General features: G+C 40.7%; 1 protein-coding gene across 3 annotated transcripts in view; it reads right to left on the reverse strand.

Moving 5' to 3' along the window:
• Positions 1 to 21,141, reverse strand: part of tec (tec protein tyrosine kinase) — a 143,548-nt gene that overhangs the window by 122,236 nt on the left and 171 nt on the right. The gene's annotated exons all lie outside the window — the stretch shown is intronic.

Below are 21,141 nucleotides of genomic sequence, written 5' to 3' on the forward strand. Positions count from 1 at the left end.
TACCCAAACTATTAATGGCATTGTTGTGAAAATCTATACATCAAATAGTTATAAATTGTGGAATCACTGTGCTTTCCATCAGCAAACACTTACATTGCTGAAAAATTTTCCTCTTAGTACCTTCTTCAGACCATTTACAGAACTTTTCTCCTCTCCACAACTTCCTTAGTCAACCTACTGTTGAAATTCCATTTTCAATTATTTCAACATTTTTCTGTTGAAAAGCTTACATCTTCTGCTCTCCAGAAATTCACCCTAAAGTTCTGTTAACCACTGCTTTAACATCACTGATTAGCTAACTTACAGATTGTCCATGCATAGTAATGTTGGGAAAATAATTTTTACTTATCCACATCTTGGCCTTCGCTCCATCCAAATTAACTTTGTTGAGCACAACCACGGTTCAAAAGCTGAGGACTGAACAGTTCTGGTGTTTTGATCATCCCAGTTCTCTATATCCTTTTCAAGGTTGCACCCAAAATGTTTGAATAGCCTCCCAAAATACCTTTAACTCACCATTTTTTCCTTACAAGCTATCCTTTTGACTACCTAACATGTAAACAGAAAATAGTCAGCAGGTCATATACTATCAAGTATAGATAGAAGCAGAATTAATGTTCATGTCAATGACTTTTCATCAGACAAGGAATCAAAAAATATTGTGTTCTAAGCAGAGGACATGGGACTTTTTGTGATTATAATATGAACTAGGATGGGGAGAGAAACAAAATTAATGCCAGAACTGTGAGAAGCAAAACACTGCAGTTTCTAAATCCTTATCACTTACAATTTCTTTTTCACCACCTCTCATCCTTCTCTGCAACATGCCTGATTCTCACTTTGATGTTTAAGTCACCAACTTGAAAGATTAATTCTACTTCTCATTCCACGCATGCTTCCTAACATGCTTAATTTCCATTATTTTGTTTCTATTTCAGAGTTTTGACATATGCAGTTTTGTTTTACCTTGTGCCTACTTATTCAAATACCATTTTTTGGAGGCAAATTCTGCTGGTGAGGCATCTTTGGACATCTCACTACAATGTTTTTTTTAAATGCAATACCTATTGCACTTCAATTTTAAAAGTAACCTGCATACCAATTGGTATAGAATGAGGGTCATCATATAGAACGTTCCAATCATAAAAAAAGAAAACAAGTATATACATCTATATTGTCCTCATCTGTAATATTAGTTTTTCAGGTTCAGACTCTCCTGCAGCCAAACAGCAAATGCTGGTATGATACTAGGCTTCACAGGATGTATATATCTGGAGAACATCAAATGGCCAGAATACCTTATGCCCAATATACTAGTCAATAATTCTGACATCTTTAAAATACTACTAAAGATTTTCGGATGTTAGAAATCTCTTTGAAATTCAGATGTGATAAAAAGCATGAAAATTTATTCTTCAGTTTCATATCTGTTCATTAACATTATTAAAATATAATCAACCAAAATCTTTAAATATTTTTCATATCAATACAAATAATTAAGAGCAAACTTATCCTGTTCTTTCTCACAGCAGGGAAATCCTTATCCAAATAAATGGACTCGCTGATCCAGTGCCATGTCTATGTTGCGCAGTATCTGATTCCAGATTCTTCACCATGAATACCCAGTAGCCCTGACCTTGCTAGCACTTATGAGGGCAATGCCAGCAGCAACATGTGAAACTACTAACAAACCTTAGCATAATACCAGTCATCAACGTGCCTCCTGTCAACTGGTACCAGAAAGTATATTTACGAATGTAAAACATGTTAATAGAAGGCAATGAGAAACAAACTGCTGGAAGAACTCAGTAGGTCAAGTAGCATCTGTGGAAGGAAAGTGTTTGTTGATGTTTTAGGTCATAACCCTGCATCTGGTCCTGATTCTTGGTTTTGACCCAAAAAGTTAACAATTCCTTTCCACCAACAAATGCTACTTCTCCTACTGAGTTCCTCCTGCAGATTGTCTGTTGTGCTATAGTCAATTGTGTCCATCCCTCTTTGTAATGTTGAAGCAGGTTCACGGGTCTGGTGATGAGACAGAAAACACTGACTACAAATAAGTATATTAATCATTTATCTACAAGCAGTGAAAATTCAACCAAACATTCATGTTCCCTAAGTTACAAAACCTACAAGGCTGAATGTTCAAAAAGCATACTTCAACAAACATCCTTAACTAAAAGCACGTGCAGAGCATACCTTTCCAATTGATATATGCACCGCTTGCCTTAAACAAAGAGAGAGCAAGCAAGCCTCTTCCATGTGCCACTTTATATCTGGGATATTTGAAACTGGACACTAGGTGGCTAACCAATGGGAAAAGCAGCGGCAGTTTCTAAATTAATCAATCACAAAGGAAGCAACTTTCACCAAGCAGAATAAGCCACGTCCCCAACAGTAAACTCCGATAGAAGGTAATGTCTGGTGGCCTCTTGGTTGGTACTGCAAAAGCTGTAAAACTTTATAGAACTATTTAGTTCCACTTCTATTGCACACCTTGGTAAGCAAATGTGCCAAATTTTGCAGTTTTTATGAACTGCCTGTTCAGATCTGATAGAAGGTGGCAGGATAGTATAGTGGTTAATGCATCACTTTGCAGTGCCAGATGATCACTGATCAGGGTTCCATTCCCGCACTGCCTGTAAGGGGTTTGTACATGACCATGTGGGATTCCTCCGGGTGCTCTGTTTAACTCCCATGTTCCAAAGTCGTACGGTTAGGGTTAGTGAGTTGTGAGCATGAGAGGCATGGGGACACTTGGAGCCTGCTCAGCATAACACTGGCTGATTTGATTTGATGTAAAGTGATGCATTCCCCTGTATGTTTTGATGTACGTGAGACAAATAAAGCTAATCTTCTTATATTTTTCTTTTCTGTGAAGCACTTGCATTTAGTTTCCAGAGGTGAACCTCAGCTTCTGGTTACAAGAGACTTAAATTCAATGCCCCACTTAGATTTTTTCTATTTGTGGCTTCCTGCAGTGTTACAAGGAGGAACAATGCAATCTTGAAGGACAGTGCCTCATTTTCTATGTGGTCACATTGCAGCCTTCAAGACTCAACACTGAATACCGAATTCTCCAGAAGTAGGTAACACATTCCTTTCAGTCCGTGCTAGAACTGCCAATGCCTATTTGTCATCATTTCAGTTCAGGTTTTCTTCTTTCCATATTTATGCTCTGGCCTGCTGGCGTATCTCTGAACCTGCTATTGGTAGCATGTTAAATAAGCTTAATCATGTCCTACCTACTAAATTTACTCACTTGGTCTCATCCTTTCAGAGGTATAGTCTATGTCAGGCATGGGCAAACTACGGCCCACGGGCCATATGCGGCCCGTTAAGCTTTTTGATCCGGCCCGCAGAACTTGATGAAATTATATTAATAAACCTTGTTAACGTTTTTTCCCCGCAATTCTGGCGTTTTCCCGATAGATGACGCACTCTATATACATTTTGGTGACCCATTTCCTGGCACATCTGAACCGGCTCACAATTAGCCAGCGTTCCGGTTAAGGGAGATAGCCTGCGGGGATTTGCGAGCACAGAGCTTTGGAGCCTCTGCGCCACGGGGGGCAGGTTGAGGGAGCTTAAAAGTGAGGCTGGGGATTTCGAATAAAGTTTTTTTCTTCGACTGCAGTTACCGACTCCGTGTCGTCATTTTAGCACTGCATGTAGCACACCGCTACACATTGACCTTTGTTGAGGTGCAGCGTATTACTCCACATTTGCGCTTTACTCTTTGTTCAGCTCGACCTATTTGTGAACAGGCGTTCAGCGTCATGAACATCAACAAAGCCAGCCACAGATCCAAGTTAACTGACCAACACCTCAGATCCATCCTGAGAATCGCCACAACAAAACTAAATCCAGACTTTGATGCGCTGGCTAAAAAGGGAGACCAACAACACTGTTCCCACTGAAATTAAAAATAAGTTTCTTCATTGTGTTATGTAAAAAATGCTTTTGAAAATACTTTTTTCAATAAGCCTTACATGTTACATGTCATTTCTGTTAAGTGATGGACATGAGTAGTGCGCAGGTGCACGTACGTTCTCAAAATAAAAAATGCGCTCCAGATCAAATAACGCGCTCCGCATACTGGCGCGCTGTCACTGTTCTGTCCTTGTGCTGGTCATTGTTGAGTTTTGGCACAGGGGACAATTGAATAAGAAGAAGCAGGACAAGTAGACCTGCATCTCCTACCGTTTTTGAAATAAGGACAGTCAGGAGGAGAGTGATGATGATAATATCTTGAAGGATAACAGCATTTTCAGTGCTTTAAAATAATAACTGTTACTATTTAAAAAAAGCTGTATTTTATTCATTTAATTTTCAGTGTTTTAAAAGTCATTTCAATAAATAGCTAAATACCATGGGACTTCAAAGACAGATATTTTGTTGTAATGCATTTGTTCATTTTCAATTGAAATTAAAGCACATGTTTTCTACATATCCCATGATATTTTATTTTCTCTTATGAGGTGTATTACCAAAACACTCCGTCCATCTGCTCCTGGTCCGGCCCCCCTGTTAAATTTAAGAACCCTTTGTGGCCCACAAGTCAAAAAGTTTGCCCACCCCTGGTCTATGTACTACCATTCATTCCCACACCTTCTCTGCTGCTAAAACAAACTTATCATCTTTCTTTCCCAGTCCTGATGAAAAGTCCTGAAGCTGAAATATTAAATACTTCCAGTATTTTCTATTTTTGTTCAAATTATCGTTATCCTTGATGCTTGATCTATATAGCCTTTTCTCAAATATGAACAAAGATTCAGTTCTTCAAGTGTTTCCAGATTGTCTCATTATCCTGGACATTTTAAATTAACATCATCATCAGTGAAGATTGTTAATTAAGGAACCATAAGAAGCAATCAGTTAACGAATGGGCACCACTCAATCAACTAAGGAATGCAAACATTCTTGAGAAACATTTTTAAATCCAGCATTGAAGGAGCCAATAACCAGCAACAATGAACAAACAAACAATATGCATCCTCTGAACAGACAGGTACAGGAATAATAGGGAAACAAGCAGGGAGATCGTTGGGCTTTGGTGATGAATTTTGTATCTTCATTAGCCACAGATAAAGTACTGAAAGGATACAGGTCAGCTAATGTTGCTCCTTTATTTAAGAAGGGCTACAAGGGTAAGTCAAAGAACTAAAGGTAGGTGATGCTTACAGTGGTAGGAGAGTTACTGGAATGAATTCTAAGGAATAGGATTTATTTGCATTTTGAAAGCAATGACTGATTAGTATGGCTTCATTCATGGGAGAGCATGTTTCACAAACTTAATTGGATGTTTTGAGGAACTGACAAGGGCAAGGCAATAGGTATTGTCTATCTGAACTTCAGCAATTCCTTTGACAAGGTCCCACATGATAGGCTGGTCCAGAAAATAAGAATAAATAGGATCCAGGACAGAATGGCAAACTGGATACTGGAGAGGAGGACTTCAAGCCAGACTAAAGCTTCCTCTACACAGCACCCTGTTAGCAAATGTATAGTCACCGGAGAACCTAGATGGCAAGATAGAGACCTAATGGCAAGATTGTTTTATTTGACAGGTTGAGAGGTTGCTGCATCCTCTATTTTACAGAAACATGGCTGACTTCAGAAAAGCCAGGTATGGTGGTCCAGCCAGAGGGCTTCATGTTCCACTTGATGGACTGAACTGTTTATTCAGGGAAGGCAAGAGGTGGTTGGGGGGGGGGGGGTCTCTGTTTCAAGATAAACTGTCCGTGGTGGTCAGACATAGTGGTCAGTCAAAATCTTGATCCCCATCTTGGAGCATTGAATGATTAAGTGCTGACTGCTTCACTTACTGACAGAGTTCTCCTCCATGTTCCTGACCACGGTTTACATACTGCTGAAGGTATGTGTTAAGCAAGCATTCAATGTGTTGAATGCCATGATAAGCAAACAAGAAAAAGCCGAGGCATTCAATTAGGCTTGCTTGAAGAAATCTCTGCCCAATTAAAATCAACAAATCACCTGCCTCACGAGGAATCCCACAGCACTCAACCATTGTAACACTGCAATCAGGAATGCCTACTGTTCTATCCCTAGACCACATTTCAGGAGATCTGATCTGCTAGCTGTTCTCCTCCTACCTCTGACATCTCCTCTGTACCTTCTTCCAAGCACTTCAAACCCATGCCCTCTTGTGCTAGCCATTTCAGCCCTGGGATAAAGCCTCTGACTATCCACATGATCAATGCCTCTCATTACCTTGTACACTTCTATGAAGTCACCTCTCATCTTCCATCAAGTTCAAGAAGAAAAGGCCAAGTTCACTCACCCTATTCTCATAAGGTATGCTCCCCAATCCAGGCAACATCCTTGTAAATTTCCTCTGTACCCTTTCTATGGTTTCCACGTCCTTCCTGTAGTGAGGCGACCAGAATTGAGCACAGTACTCCAAGTGGGGTCTGACCAAGGTCCTATATAACTGTAACATTACCTCTCGGCTCTTAAACTCAATCCCACAATTGATGAAGGACAGTGCATCCTATGCCTTCTTAACCACAGAGTCAACCTGCACAGCAGCTCCGAGTGTCCTATGGACTTGGACCCTAAGATCCCTCTGATCCTCCACACTTCCAAGAGTCTTGCCGTTAATGCTATATTCTGCCATCATATTTGACCTACCAAAATGAACCACTTCACACTTATCCAAGTTGAACTCCATCTGCCACTTCTCAGCCCAGTTTTGCATCCTATCAATGTCCTGCTGTAACCTCTGACAGCCCTCCACACTATCCACAACACCCTCAACCTTTGTGTAATCTGCAAATTTACTAACCCATCCTTCCACTTCCTCATCCAAGTGATTTATAAAAATCACAAAGAGAAGGGGTCCCAGAAAAGATCCCTGAAGCACACCACTGGTAACCAGCCTCCATGCAGAATATGACCCATCTACAACCACTCTTTGCCTTCTGTGGGTAAGCCATTCTGGATCCACAAAGCAATGTCCCATTGGATCCCATGCTTCCTTATTTTCTCAATAAGCCTTGCATAGGGTACCTTATCAAATGCCTTGCTAAAATCCATATACACTACATCTATTGCTCTACCTTCATCAATGTGTTTAGTCACATCCTCAAAAAATTGAATCACGACTTGCCTTTGACAAAGCCATGCTGACTATTCAAAACCATATTATGTCTCTCCAAATGTTCATAAATCCTGCCTCTCAGGATCTTCTCCATCAACTTGCCAACCACTGAAGTAAGACTCACTGGTCTATAATTTCCTGGGCTATCTCTACTCCCTTTCTTGAATAAGGAAACAACATCTGCAACCCTCCAATCCTCCTGAACTTCTCCCATCCTTATTGATGATGCAAAGATCATTGCCAGAGGCTCAGCAATCTCTTCCCTCGTTTCCCACAGTAGCCTAGGATACATCCCATCCAGTTCTGGTGACTTTTGCAACTTGATGCTTTCCAAAAGTTCCAGCACGTCCTCTTCCTTAATATCTACATGCTCAAGCTTTTCAGTCCACTGCAAGTCATCCCTACAATCACCAAGATCCTTTTCTGTAGTGAATACAGAAGCAAAGTATTCATTAAGTACCTCTGCCATCTCATCCTGTTCCATACACACTTTTCCACTGTCACACTTGTTTGGTCCTATTCTCTAACATCTTATCCTCTTGCTCTTCACATACTCGTAGAATGCCTTGGGGTTTTCCTTAAACCTGTCCACCAAGGCTTTCTCATTGCCCCTTCTGACTCTCCTAATTTCATTCTTAAGCTCCTTCCTGCTAGCCTTATAATCTTCTAGATCTCAATCATTACCTAGTTTTTTGAACCTTTCATAAGCTCTTCTTGACTAGATTTGTAGTGAGGTTTAGCTCTCAGGTAAGCTCAATGAATTTTATACTTGTTTTGGCCAACAGAACGTAAAGATACCTTCACAAACTCGCAGAGCCCCACCAATCCTGTGACTTCAGCCTGTAAGGCCCACATGAGATCATCCTTCAGGAGTGTGAACCCATGGAAAGCATCTGGCCCAGGCAGTGTAGCTGGCTCAGTACTGAAGATCTGTACTAATCAACTGGCTGGAGTGTTTACTGATTTTTTTTAACTTCTCGCTTCAGCAGTCTGAAGTACCCACCTGCTTGAAGCAGGCTTCAATTGTACTGGTGCCCAAGAAGAATGTGGTAACTTGCCTCAATGACTATCATCCACTAGCACTTATATCCATTGTGATGGAGTGCTTTGTGAAGTTGCTTTTGAGACATAGCAACTCCTACCTGAGGAGTGACTTGGATATGCTCCAATTTGCCTACCGTCACAACAGGTCCACAGCAGATGCCATTATATCAGTTCTTCACTCAGCCGTGGACATCTGTACAGTGCAGATACATACATCAGGGTGCCCTTCCTTGACTACAGCTCTGCATTCAACATTCCCCTCAAAGCTAATAATCTCTAAGACCTGGGCCTCAATACCTTCTTGTGCAATTGGATCCTGGATATCCTCACTTGCCGACGCCAGCCAGTTTGGATTGGTAGCAACATCTCCTCCAAAATCACCACAGGTACATTCACAAGCCGATGTGAATGCTCCATTTGCTTTGTGCTTACGGCTGGACCCAACACGCAGCTCCAGCTTCTTTCTTTTCTTTTTTTTCCCCAAATGTTTTTATTATTATTATTCAAAAATAACACAGGTACATCGAAGTAACAACACTTACAATGCCTCAAAAAAAATTACCTTAAAGATTAAAAATTTTTGTGAATAAAAAACCCTACTAAGCAAGAAAAGTGAGAAAAAAAAAGGAACTCATTGGGGGTACAACCCCGGAGCCATGCGTCATACAGAAAGCTTCTGAAAATAAACATCAAACCGCCAACAAGAAAGAAAGGTATATCAAGAAAAAAATTTACTTAGATCATGGAGGAAATCTATCAGTTAACTGAAATGATAATAACGAGCAAATGAGCCCCATCTCTTCTCAAAATCAAATAAAGGTTCAAAGGTTCGACTTCTAATTTTCTCCAAGCTAAGACACAGCATAACTCGAGAGAACCATTATAACAAAGAAGGAGCTGATATATCCTTCCCTTTCGACAAGATGGCCCTCCTAGCTATCAATGTAACAAATGCAATAACATGTTGGTCAGACACAGAAATACCATGGATATTTTGAGGAATTATTCCAAAAAGCACAGTCAATTTATGAGGCTGTAAGTTGATTCTGAATGCTTTAGAAATGGTCAAAAAGACTGACTTACAAAACTGTTTTAATATACAACATGACCAGAACATATGTGTCAATGTAGCTATCTCAGTTTTACATATTTTAGTAAGTCTCTCCTTCTTCAAATGGTAATGATACACAATTTTAAATTGAATCAGTGAATGACTAGTGCAGATCGAAGAAGAGTTAACCAGCTTCAGAATCTGCATCCAATCCTCCCATATAAAAGTCAAATTGAGTTCCTTCTCCCAATCCTGTTTAATCTTAAGTAAAGGACACTTATCGCATTGTAATAATAAATTATAAACTCTTCCAATAGAACCTTTTATCGAAGGGTTCATATTCATAATAGTATCTAACAAGTCAGCCTCCAATGTGTAAGGAAAATTACTTAAATATTTTTGTAAAAAATGTCTAACTTGAAGATATTGTAAAAAGTGTGAATGAGAGAAAATATTTATCGACTAATTGTTCAAAAGATCAAAGACATCCACTGCCTTCTTTAAGTAAATCCAAAAAAGAATTAATACCTTTATTTTTCCAAAGTAAAAAAAAAACTGGATCACTCCAGGAAGGTTTAAAAAAGTAATTACGATAAATTATACTACAAAGTTTAAATTTTTTAAGATTAAAAAGATTGCAGAACTGGAGCCATATTTGTAAAGTGTGCTTAACCACACGATATAGGTTTAAATTAGCAACTTTAGCTAATTGTACAGTTAGGGCAACTCCCAATAACAAAGTTAAATAAAACTGTTTCACAGCTCTCAGTTCCAGGTCCACCCAGACTGGCCAGTCATTCCTATCACCCCAATATAGCCAAAAGGACATATACTGTATCGCAAATTAACAGCCCAATAATACATTCTTAGATTAGGCAAAGCAAGACCTTTTTCAACTTTTGTAAATGACATTTATTAATCCTTGGTCTTTTCTTATCCCAAATAAAAGATAGAATAGACAATAGTCAGTAGGTGCAGGAGTAGGCCATTCAGCCCTTCTAGCCAGCACCGCCATTCACTGGGATCATGGCTGATCATACACAATCAATACTCCGTTCCTGCCCTCTCCCCATATCCCTTGACCCCACTATCTATAAGAGCTCTATCTAACTCTCCCTTGAATGCATCCAGAGACTTGGCCTCCACTGCCTTCTGGGGCAGAGCATTCCACATATCCTCCACTCTCTGGGTGAAAAAGTTTTTCCGCATCTCTGTTCTAAATGGCCTACCCCTTATTCTTAAACCGTGGCCTCTAGTTCTGGACTCACCCATCAGTGGGAACATGCTTCCTGCCTCCAGTGTGTCCAATCCCTTAATAATCTTATATGTTTCAATCAGATGCCCTCTCATCTTTCTAAATTCCAGTGCATACAAACCCAGTCACTCCAATCTTTCAACATATGACAGTCCCGCCATTCCGGAAATTAACCTTGTGAACCTACGCTGCACTCCCTCAATAGCAAGAATGTCCTTCCTCAAATTTGGAGACCAAAACTGCACACAATACTCCAGGTGGGGTCTCACCAGGGCCCTGTACAGCTGCAGAAGGACTTCTTTACTCCTATACTCAATTCCTCTTGTTATAAAAGCCAGCATGCCATTAGCTTTCTTAATAATAGAATCAAATCGATCAAAAAACAGTCAAAAAAACAGGAATATTCTGAAATAAATACAAAAATTTTGGTAGAATCATCATTTTAACTACATGAATACGACCAACAAGTGAAAATGCAAGTGGCCTTCGTCTACTAAATGAGTACTTCATAGAGTCCACTAAAGGAGGAAAATTGGCTTGATAAAGCTCCAGTTTGCTGACATGACTGTGATTGGTGCCAGTTCAGCACATAAGAGGGAGATTGAAAATCTGGCTGAGTAGTGCCACACCAACAACCTCTCACACAATGTGAGCAAGATCAACGAGCTGATTATTGATTTCAGGAGAAGAAACCAAAGGTCCATGAGCCAGTCCTCATCAAGGAATCAGTAACTTTAAATTCCTCAACATTATAAGAAACATAGAAAACCTACAGCACAATACAGGCCCTTCAGCCCACAATGCTGTGCCAAACATGTCCCTACCTTAGAACTATCTCAGCTTTACCCATAGCCCTCTATTTTTCTAAGCTCCATGCAGCCATCCAGGAGTCTCTTAAAGGACCCTATCCTTTCCACCTCCACCACTGCTGCCAACAGCCCATTCCAAGCATAATGAGATAAAGGAGCAGAATTAAGCCGTTCAGCCCATGGAGTCTGCTCCACCATTTCATCATGGCTGATCTCATTTACCTCTCAGCCCCAATCCGCTGCCTTCTCTCTGTCTCCCTTCATGTCCTGAACCAATCAAGGATCTGTATCAAACCCTGCCTTAAATTTAAATAAAGACTAGACCTCCACAGCTGCCTATGGCAAAGAATTCCATAGATTCACTACTCTGGTGTCAGAAATTCTGCCTCGTCTCCATTTTAAAAAGATGCCCAGTGGCCTCTAGTCTTGGACTGTCCCATCACAGGAAACTCCCTCACCATATCCACTTGATCAAGGCCTTCCACCATTCAACAGGTTTCAATGAGGGCACCCCTCATTCTTCTGAATGAATGCAGGTCCAGAGCTATCAAATGCTCTTCATGCGACAAGCTGTTCAAACCTGGATTAATTTTTGTGAACCTCCTTTGAACCTTCTCCAGTTTCAGCACATCCTTTAGAAGATAACGGGCCCAAAACTGCTCGCAACACTCCAAGTGAGGTCTCACCACTGCTTTATAAAGTCTCAACATTACATCCTTGCTTTTAAATTCTCGTCCTCTTGAAATAAATGCTAACATTGCATTTGCTTCCTCACCACAGACTCAACCTGCAAATTACCTTTCAAGGAATCCTGCCTCTGAGGTCCCTCTGCACATCAGATTTTTTTATTCTCCGTTTAGAAAATAGTTAAGCCTTTCATTTCTTCTACCAAAAAAGAACAAAAAAGAACATCCAGTAAGAGGCAGTACTGTGGTGGGCAAAAACATCTTGTTAATGAGAGAGGTCAGAGGTAAATGGCCAAACAGGTTCAAGCTAACAATAACTCAAATAACAATGCATTACAACAATGGTGTGCAGATAAACATCTCAGAATGCACAATATATAAACCTTGCAGTGGATGGACTACAGCAGGAGTAGACCATGAACATACACTAAGTGGCCACTTTATTAGGTTGTTATAGGAAGTACCTAATAAATTGACCACTGAGTGTATGTACATTGATAATAAATTTTCTTAGAACTTTGAACAAAATTGGTTTGGTTATAGGTGGCAAAGAGTAATGATGAAGGGCTCCTTTTTAGACAATTATTGGTATGCCACAGCGATCAGTGCTGGGTCCTTTTTCAAGAGAATGTAAGTGACACAATTTATGGATGACACCAAGATTGGTAGTATAGTGGACATTTAAGAAGATTACAACAGGATACGGATCAGCTGGGAAAGTGGAAAAGGAATGTCTGATGGAATTTCACTCCAACAAGTATAAACAGACAGGTGAAGCATTGCAAAAATTTAAACCAGTTCAGGACATACAAAGTGAATAGGAAGCCCTTAGAGAATATTATAGAACAGAGACCTTCGGGTGTAACAATGCAGTCCTCTGAAAGGGGGGGGGGGGCTGTGATCACCACAAGTGTATTTTTATAGTCGATTTAGAACATCCTTGAAACATTTCAAGTGTCCCTCGTTCTCTGTGCTCCTTGTAATCTCTAGCTGTGAAAGAGTTGAAGAAGAGCACCTTCTTTGGAAGACTAGCACCAGGAATGTGAATGATGTGGTCTGCCAATCAATGTTGACTGAGCATACGGTGATCTTAGTGCCAGATTTGATGTCTTGATCTTTAAATGCCTTTCCTTCGATGACCAATGGCTATGACAACATGCCAGAGTCTGAAACATTAACAGTTTCTCTATCCATAGATAACATCAAACCTATCCGCTCACCAAATCTGCCATTCTTAACAGTCAATCAACATTATCTTTCTATGTCTTCAACAACTGTCTTAATTCTTAAGTGTGTTTGGGTATTTTCAGTGTTTTAGCATTTGAATTCAATGATAACGGAATGTTCTTCTGTCAGCCTGCAAGACAGAGATCACAGGGTCACCAGATTCTGCAGGGATTCACGTAGGTGTAGTTTTATAATCCCTTTCAAAGTGTTCAGAATTAGTTTTAACACTTTTAAAATAGTCTTATGTAGGTCATACCTGGACTTCTTGTATAGTTCTGAATCATTGGCCTTGAATGCCACAGATCTAATCCTCAGCAGACTATGAGGCTCCTGGTTTATCCAGGACTTCTAGTTCGAGTATGTCTGGTATATTGTTGAAGGCACACACTCATCCACACAGGTGTTGATAAAGTTAGTGACAACTGTGACAAATTCAGACTCAAAGATGAATCCCTGAATATTGTCATTCTTCCTCTTCCACATCTCATCAACCATGAGTTCCTTCACTTCCTCAAAAGGCCAACCTATCCAAAACACCATACAGGTGCTCCCTAAGCAACCTTTATTTTTCTGTTGTGCATTTCTCAGAGTACATCTGTTCCCAATTTTTGCTTCCAAGCTCCTGCCTAATAACATCATAACTCCCCCTCCCCCAATGAAATACTTTTCTATACTATCTGCTCCTATCCAGTCCAATAACTCAAAGCAGTCCTGAGAGCATTCCTCTGCCTCCCTTGATCATACCTTCTTGATCCTCACCACTGCTGCTGTGGTCTTTAGTCACTGCCTATGCACTAGGACAGATGATTAGACTTTCAAAAATGTGGGCATGCGATCCTCTTCTGCCTTTAAAAGATTGAGCTGTACTGTCTTTGCTGAGAATGGTGAGACCATCCTGCTGCAGTAGTGCATCTAAAATGGCAGCCATGAACCATGCTTTTATAAAGCAAAGTACACAGCAGTCCCTGATTGTGTAATCTTGTACAGCAATCCTGCTCTGACATGTGACATTATATTTTCTAACAATTGTATATTTGCCAACAGGACAGTCAGAAGTGAAAATCAAAGCTTCTGTGTTCCAATCAGACATGCAGACCAACGTGGTACTAGCCAATGCCCCACCCCCGCTTCCATTTTCTTAAAAGGGAATTGTACTCACGAGCAAAATCTGCTGTTCAAGTTTCATCAATTTTCTTTCGACAGATTTTTTAGATGTCTTGAAATTATACTGCTTACTGAAATACCCATAACTGTGACTGTGGACGCAGCTGTAGCCCTCATAACCAGGAAGATTTGATGATTCCCATCAGAGTTACACGCAAAAAGTTGCCACTTAATGCCACCCTCTTACCGATGGGGTGGAATGTGTTTGGTGTGTCCAGGAAGATTCCTGTCATGAAATGTAGACAGGGTGACTAAGGAGAGGCCATATTGTTTCCGGTGTTAGACATTGAACCAGGTCAGGTGTCAGATCTCTCAGTGAGTGAGAATTTCAGATAGTGGCTACAGCTCCTTGATGTTTATCATACCCTTGAACAGGGATAGAACATTTTCTGACTGGAGGTGTGTGTCCAGTGGTGCTCCGCAAGGATCTGGTCTCTTTGTGATTTCTATAAATGACTTGAGGAAGTGGAAGGGTACATAAGTAAGTTTGCAGATACCACGAAGTTTGTCATAGGGTACAATGTGATAATTACAAGATATAGAGCTGTGCTAAGAAGTGGCAGATGGAGTTCAACCCAGAAAAGAGTGAAGTGATTAACTTTGGAAGGTGAAATGCAGGGCTAATGGCAGGATCCTTAGCAGTGTGGGGGAAAAAGGGATCCATAGATCCCTCAAAGTTGCCGTGCAAATTGATAGAATGGTTAAGAAGGTGTGTGGTGTGTTGGCCTTCATTAGTCGGGAGACTGAGTTCATGAATCATGAGGTAATGTTGCGCTGTATAAAACCCTGGTTAAACCACACTCGGAATAATGTTCATTTCTGGTTGCCTCACTATAGGAAGGATGTGGAAGCTTTAGAGAGAGTGCAGACGAGATTTACCAAGACATTGCCTAGACTTTAGAACATGTCATTTGGCAATAAGTTGAGTGAGCTGGGGCTTTTCACGTTAGAACAAAGGAAGATGAGAGGTGATTTGATAGAGATGTACGACATGTTAAGAAGCATAGTTTGAGTGGATAGTTCAAGACTTTATCACAGGGCAGAAATGGCTAACAACAAGGAGGATAATTTTGAGGTGATTGGAAGAAAGTATGGAGGGATGTCAGAGGTTATTTTACATGGAGAGTAGGGGATGTGTGGAAAGCTGTGCCAGAGATGGTGATAGAGGCAGATACATTAGGGGTATTTAAGAAAATCTTCAATAGGCACGTGGTTCCTTAAGGTTGTTATAGCTGGAGTTGGTAGTGGGAATAAGCTCCCACTACCTATTAAATACTCCCAATAGCATGCCTCTTAAATAGCCTCTGACCATCAAGTCCAGCTACTGACTTCAGTGTGGCTTAGCTACCAAACATGGCAGAACAGTTTCTACTGACAGGAGAAAGGGCAAACGCAGGTTATTGGCATCTTAAAACTAGTCACTTTTGGTAGAAGGGGCTCTTCAGCCATGGTTGGCAGCTCATTTAGGAGAAGGAAAACTCTGACTTCAAATCTCTGCTATCTTGCAGCAGCTATATCCACTAATGGGGAAGGCATTGGGTGTAAACCCCCCGAGGAAAAATATGGAGCTGGAGACTATATGGCAGTCCTACGTTGAGGTTAATGCTGACTGGAAACTCCTGCGATATCACTGGTGCCATACTGCATCAGTCTCTGATGTTTCTTTGGATTCATCAGCTGCATGGAGAGGGGAGCCTGCTGTTTGGATAACAGCTTGATCTCCATATCGTACTGCCCTGGCTTACTTATCACGTAGACAGCTGGGATACAACATCCATGGTCAACCCTGACCAATGGAGGACCTCAAGATAGGCACATGGATGACAGAAAAATTGAAAGTTATGTAGGAGTGAAAGGTTAGATTAATCTTACAGTAGATTAAAGGAGGAAGGGCACACATTGTGATTTAAAGGGCCTGTACTATGCTGTTATTGTCTATGATGTCCTGTGCTTTAATGTTCAATGCCCTCCTCACCCTTGAGCACATCTACACATAGCACTTTTGCAGGAGAGCATCATCCATCATCAAGGACCCCCACCACCCAGGCCATGCTCTCTTCTCGCTGCTAACATCAGGAAGAAGGTATAGGAGCCTAACAACAAAATCCAGAATACAGTGCATCAGCTAAAAGAAAGTACAATGTAAACAGATAATGAGGTGCTAGGTTATACTGAGGTAGATTGTGATGTCAAAAGACCATTTTAACATAACAATCATTCTATAGTCTTATAACAGCAGGATAGAAGCCATCCCTAAACCTGGTGGTACATGCTCATAGGCTTTTGTATCTTCTGCCCAGTGGGATAGGGGCGAAGAGAAAATGTCCGGGGTGGGTGGGGTCTTTGATTATACTGGATAGTTTACTACAACAGGAAGAAATAAAGACAAAGGCTTTAAGATTCATGACATGTTGAGCTGTGTCTACCACTTTCTGCAGTCTCTTGCAGCCACAGGCCGAGCAATTGCCATATCAAGCTTGATATAGCAGAGGTTAGGATGATGGTGCCTAATGGAAACAGCTCTATTTCTATCTTTAATATCTTTAATTTTTTCCTATTCAGGGTTCTTTTGAAGACCCTGACCCAGAGTTACACGCTGACTTCAGTTCTTTGCGGCAATGGGACCCGCTCTCGGGGCTTCACAACCGGATGTTTTCCGATATGCTAAGGATGGGGCCTAGAAAACTTGCACGCACCTTCAGGGTGTTGGATTTTCGTGGCTCTGGAGGTGGGCAGACTCGAGGTCAGTGCCACTGCAGAAAACTGGTGTGTCGTGGGAGACAGAAGATCATAAGCAGCAAGCTGGCTGTGTGCTCAGAGGCCCAAGATCTTTGGGCACAGAGGTCGGAAAAAGCGCCACAACAGACTTTTAATACCATAAATCATCAAGTTGATTTGTTATGTCTCCCCTCTCGCTGTGAAACAGGGTCACCTCTTTTTCCCTTATCAGGGAGAGAAAGAGCATCTATGATATGTTGAATTACCACAGGTGAACGAGTAGTCTTTGTGGTACTGCAAGTCTGATTCTTTATTGATACTTTGCTACATGCTTGAGTGCTCAGTGGAGGGTGCAGATGCTCTTTTGCTGGGTGGGTGGGGTTTGTTGCTTTGCTGCTGCTTATGTGTGGGAGGGGGGAGCTGGGGGCTTCGGGCTTCTAACATTTAACTGTCATTCATTCTTAGGGGCACTCCTCTGTTTTTGTGGATGTTAGTGAAGAAAAAGAATTTCAGAATGTATATTGCATACATTTCTCTGACATTAAATGTACCTATTATTGTATCGATAAAAATTGGTCAACAGGGACATGCCAAATTTCTTGAGCCTCCTGAGGAAGTAGAGGCATAAGTGAACTTTCTTGACCATGGTGACTACGTGGCTGGAATAGTACAGGCTATTTGTGATATTCACTCCCTAGTAGTCTATTGAAGCTCTCAACCTCCATGCCATTGATGAAGACAGGAGTACAAGAGTATGTGCACCACAATACCACCCCCCTCCCAAGACAACGGCCAGCTCCTTTGATTTAATAACATTGAGGAAAGGGTTATTCTCATGAACATTAGGCTCTCCATTTCCTCTCTGTACTGACATCATTATTTGAGAAATGACCCACCACGTATAGGCCTATTTCCTCATTGTATTACTGTACGTACAGATATCTTCCCAGGTATGAGCTCATATTTGCATGAAATATCATCTGCCATTATCAGCCTGCACTTTGGTGACTCCTAGGATCCCACTGGTAAAGTTCCAAGCTTTCTTTACATTGCATCTTTCACCTGTTTAGAACATATCAAAGTAAGTTGAAACCAATTAATTGGTGTTAATCTATGCAATCTTTGGAGAATGGCAAATGTAGCAGTTAGCACCACAGTAAGGTTGGAATATTATTGTCACACGTACTAAGATACAGTAAAAAAGACGTCTTTGATATTGTTGTTCATACAGTTCAAATCATTACACAGTTCATTGAGATAGTACAAGGTAAGATAATTACAATGTAGAATAAAATGTAACAGCTAAAGAGAAAGAGGAGTGCAGGTAATCAATGAGGTGCAAGATCATAATGAGGTAGATTGTGTCATGAGTCCTGCAGCTTGCCGCAGAGCATTAAACTTCTGGAGTTTTTGAGCACCTGTATTTGCTAATTACTACCTTAAATAGAGTTGCTAAGCCCTCGTGTTTTTGGTTTGACCTCATCAAGTTAGTTGAGGCTGGAATGCATTTCCCTCAGACTGTGATTACTTCAAGAGTTGGTGCCTCAGTGGGGTCATTGTACCAGTGAGGATGAATTACATCATGGTGTTGTTTGGTCAATCCTCTGATTCCAAAGTCTAACCTCTTGTATCCATTGCTTCCTGGGGATCCTGCCATTCCTACACATCTGGGCCCAGTCCTCCAAGAGTGCACCATGACAGATTGTGAGGTCAACAGTCCATCTTACCCTACTAAGGAATAATTTAATAGCCTTATAACTGAAGCGTAGAAGCTGTCTTTGAGTCCAGCAATAAGTGCTTTCATGTTTTTGTGTCTTCTGCCCAATTGAAGAGGGAAGAATAGAAAAAGCCCGGATGGATGGGGTCTTTGATTATGTTGACTGCTTTACTGAGGCAGTGACAAGCACAGAGTCCATAGAGGTGAGGCTGATTTCCATGTTGTGCTGAGCATAATTCTGCAGTTTCTTCTGGTCATGTACACAGTAGTTGCCATAAAAAGCCATTACACATCCAGGTAAGATGTTTTCTGTGATGTACTGATGAACAAAAGTATTGATGGAGACATACCAAATTTCTATAGCCTCCTGAGGAAGCAGAGGAATTAGTGAGCTTACTTGGTGATGAAGTCTACATGTTTAGACCAGGATAGGCTATTGACATTCACTCCTAGGAATTTGAAACTTGTAACACTCTGAACCTCACCACTGTTGATGTAGACAAGAGCACATGCACCTCTCCCCTTCCTTAAGTCTTTGGTTTTGCTGACATTGAAGGAAATGTCCCTGTCATTTTACCATGTTACTAGGCTCTTACACCTTTATGCCGAATCACCGTTATTTGAGATATGGCCCACTACATGAGGGCCTGTTTCCTCGTTGTATTAACCTATGACTAAGTATATATATCTGCCCATACACATTCTCATATTTGCATCCTTAGCTACCATTTAAATATTTGCATGTTTTTTATAAGGTTCCACAAAGAGCAGCTGTTTTTGAATCTGTTATCATTTCTGGAATCTCTTCCGCACCATGACATGGTTTCTGTGGAGCAAATGGAGCTGTTTCCTTTCAGTCAATAATGTTTCATTTTTACAATAGTCATCTTGAAATCCCAGTACTAATTCACTTTTCATAAGGAATCTGGTCAAAGCTTTCCTCAAAGTCTAATTACTCAATGTCACAAGACTCCCTATTTTAAATACTTCCTTAAAAGCTAACAATCACAAGGGCAGCAGCCAGCATGTGCTGTACATAGCCCCAAAACTGAAAGATTTCTAAACAGTAAATGACTTCATTGCTGATTTTTACAACAGCTATTAACTTGTTAGCATTTTTTCAGCTCCAGATCATTGCTTGGTGGTGGTTTTCCCCAATGTTCCCGTATTTCTGCTATACTAACCCCACAATAGGTGACAAAAACTTAATGTTCATATTTGCCAGTAAAAGGCCACAAAAGTTTAAAACATATTGATTCTGAGAACCTTCAATATTTCAGTGGTATGCTGTACTAGCTTTAACCACAACCCCCTACCCCCAGTTTTTGATGCTCTAGTTCAAGGAAGAAAAAATGATCTAATTGAAGAAAAAAAATACTGAATTGGCACTGGGGCAAAACGTTTACGTTCAGTGGGAAAATTCGGGACATTTTGAAGATTAACAGAACATCTCTATTTTCAAGTAGTATGGACTACAAAATTATTTACAGATTTTGTTTCATAAACAGATTCCAAATTCCGATCTTTAAGGAGGAAGAGAAACCGGTAACCGGGATTAATGATTTTGACATAATATGTGGTAAAGTTGCTGAAATTGGAGAATCCGAGCACTTGATCATGCAAAATTTAATGGAGGTGTCAACATGGACTTACGAATGTAACTACGAATGGACCTGGATGAATTTTTCAAATCATTCTATGGATTCTGTGATGTCCTCACATACATTAGCACACGTATATTAACGTGGGTTAGTTGTAAGAATTATGCGTGCATTATTAAACGTATTCCTTTGTGAGGCCCTGTGAATGTTTCGAACTGAAACAGAAAATACTGGACAGAATCCGTGAACACAGCGAAAGTATAGGCAGTATGATTCGTCTTTCAAGTTCCACCAACTCCAAATGCCTTCGTTACGCTGGAGCGGTTACTCCTGACAGTTGTATGTACAACTCCACAGATTCCCTCTCATTCCCATGCAAAATAAGATCAGTTGTTCCCCATTTGTGGAAAGAATTTTTCTAACAAAGAAAGCGAAACAAAGTCAAAACATTCAAAAAGCTCCGACGCTATTATCAATACTCCCTTAAATAAACGCCGTACCTCCTTGCCAATTCAGAGTTGAACTTTTCCTGTAAGGGACAGCGAGGAAAGACTAAGAGTTGAAACACCCCAGAAGAGTAGCCACCAGTCCCGTACCCCCAGAAAAATCATGTCGTATCTCATCAAAGAACCCTTAGAACGAGACGTTCAGTTCACTTCCTGCGTTCTAGCAACTCTAATTCGTTTTCCTCGATTTAACTTCACATACTTCAACCTCTCATGTTACACACTTAACTTCTATCAATA

Source organism: Hypanus sabinus, chromosome 14 (genome assembly GCF_030144855.1).
Source record: "Hypanus sabinus isolate sHypSab1 chromosome 14, sHypSab1.hap1, whole genome shotgun sequence".
Taxonomy (NCBI): domain Eukaryota; kingdom Metazoa; phylum Chordata; class Chondrichthyes; order Myliobatiformes; family Dasyatidae; genus Hypanus; species Hypanus sabinus.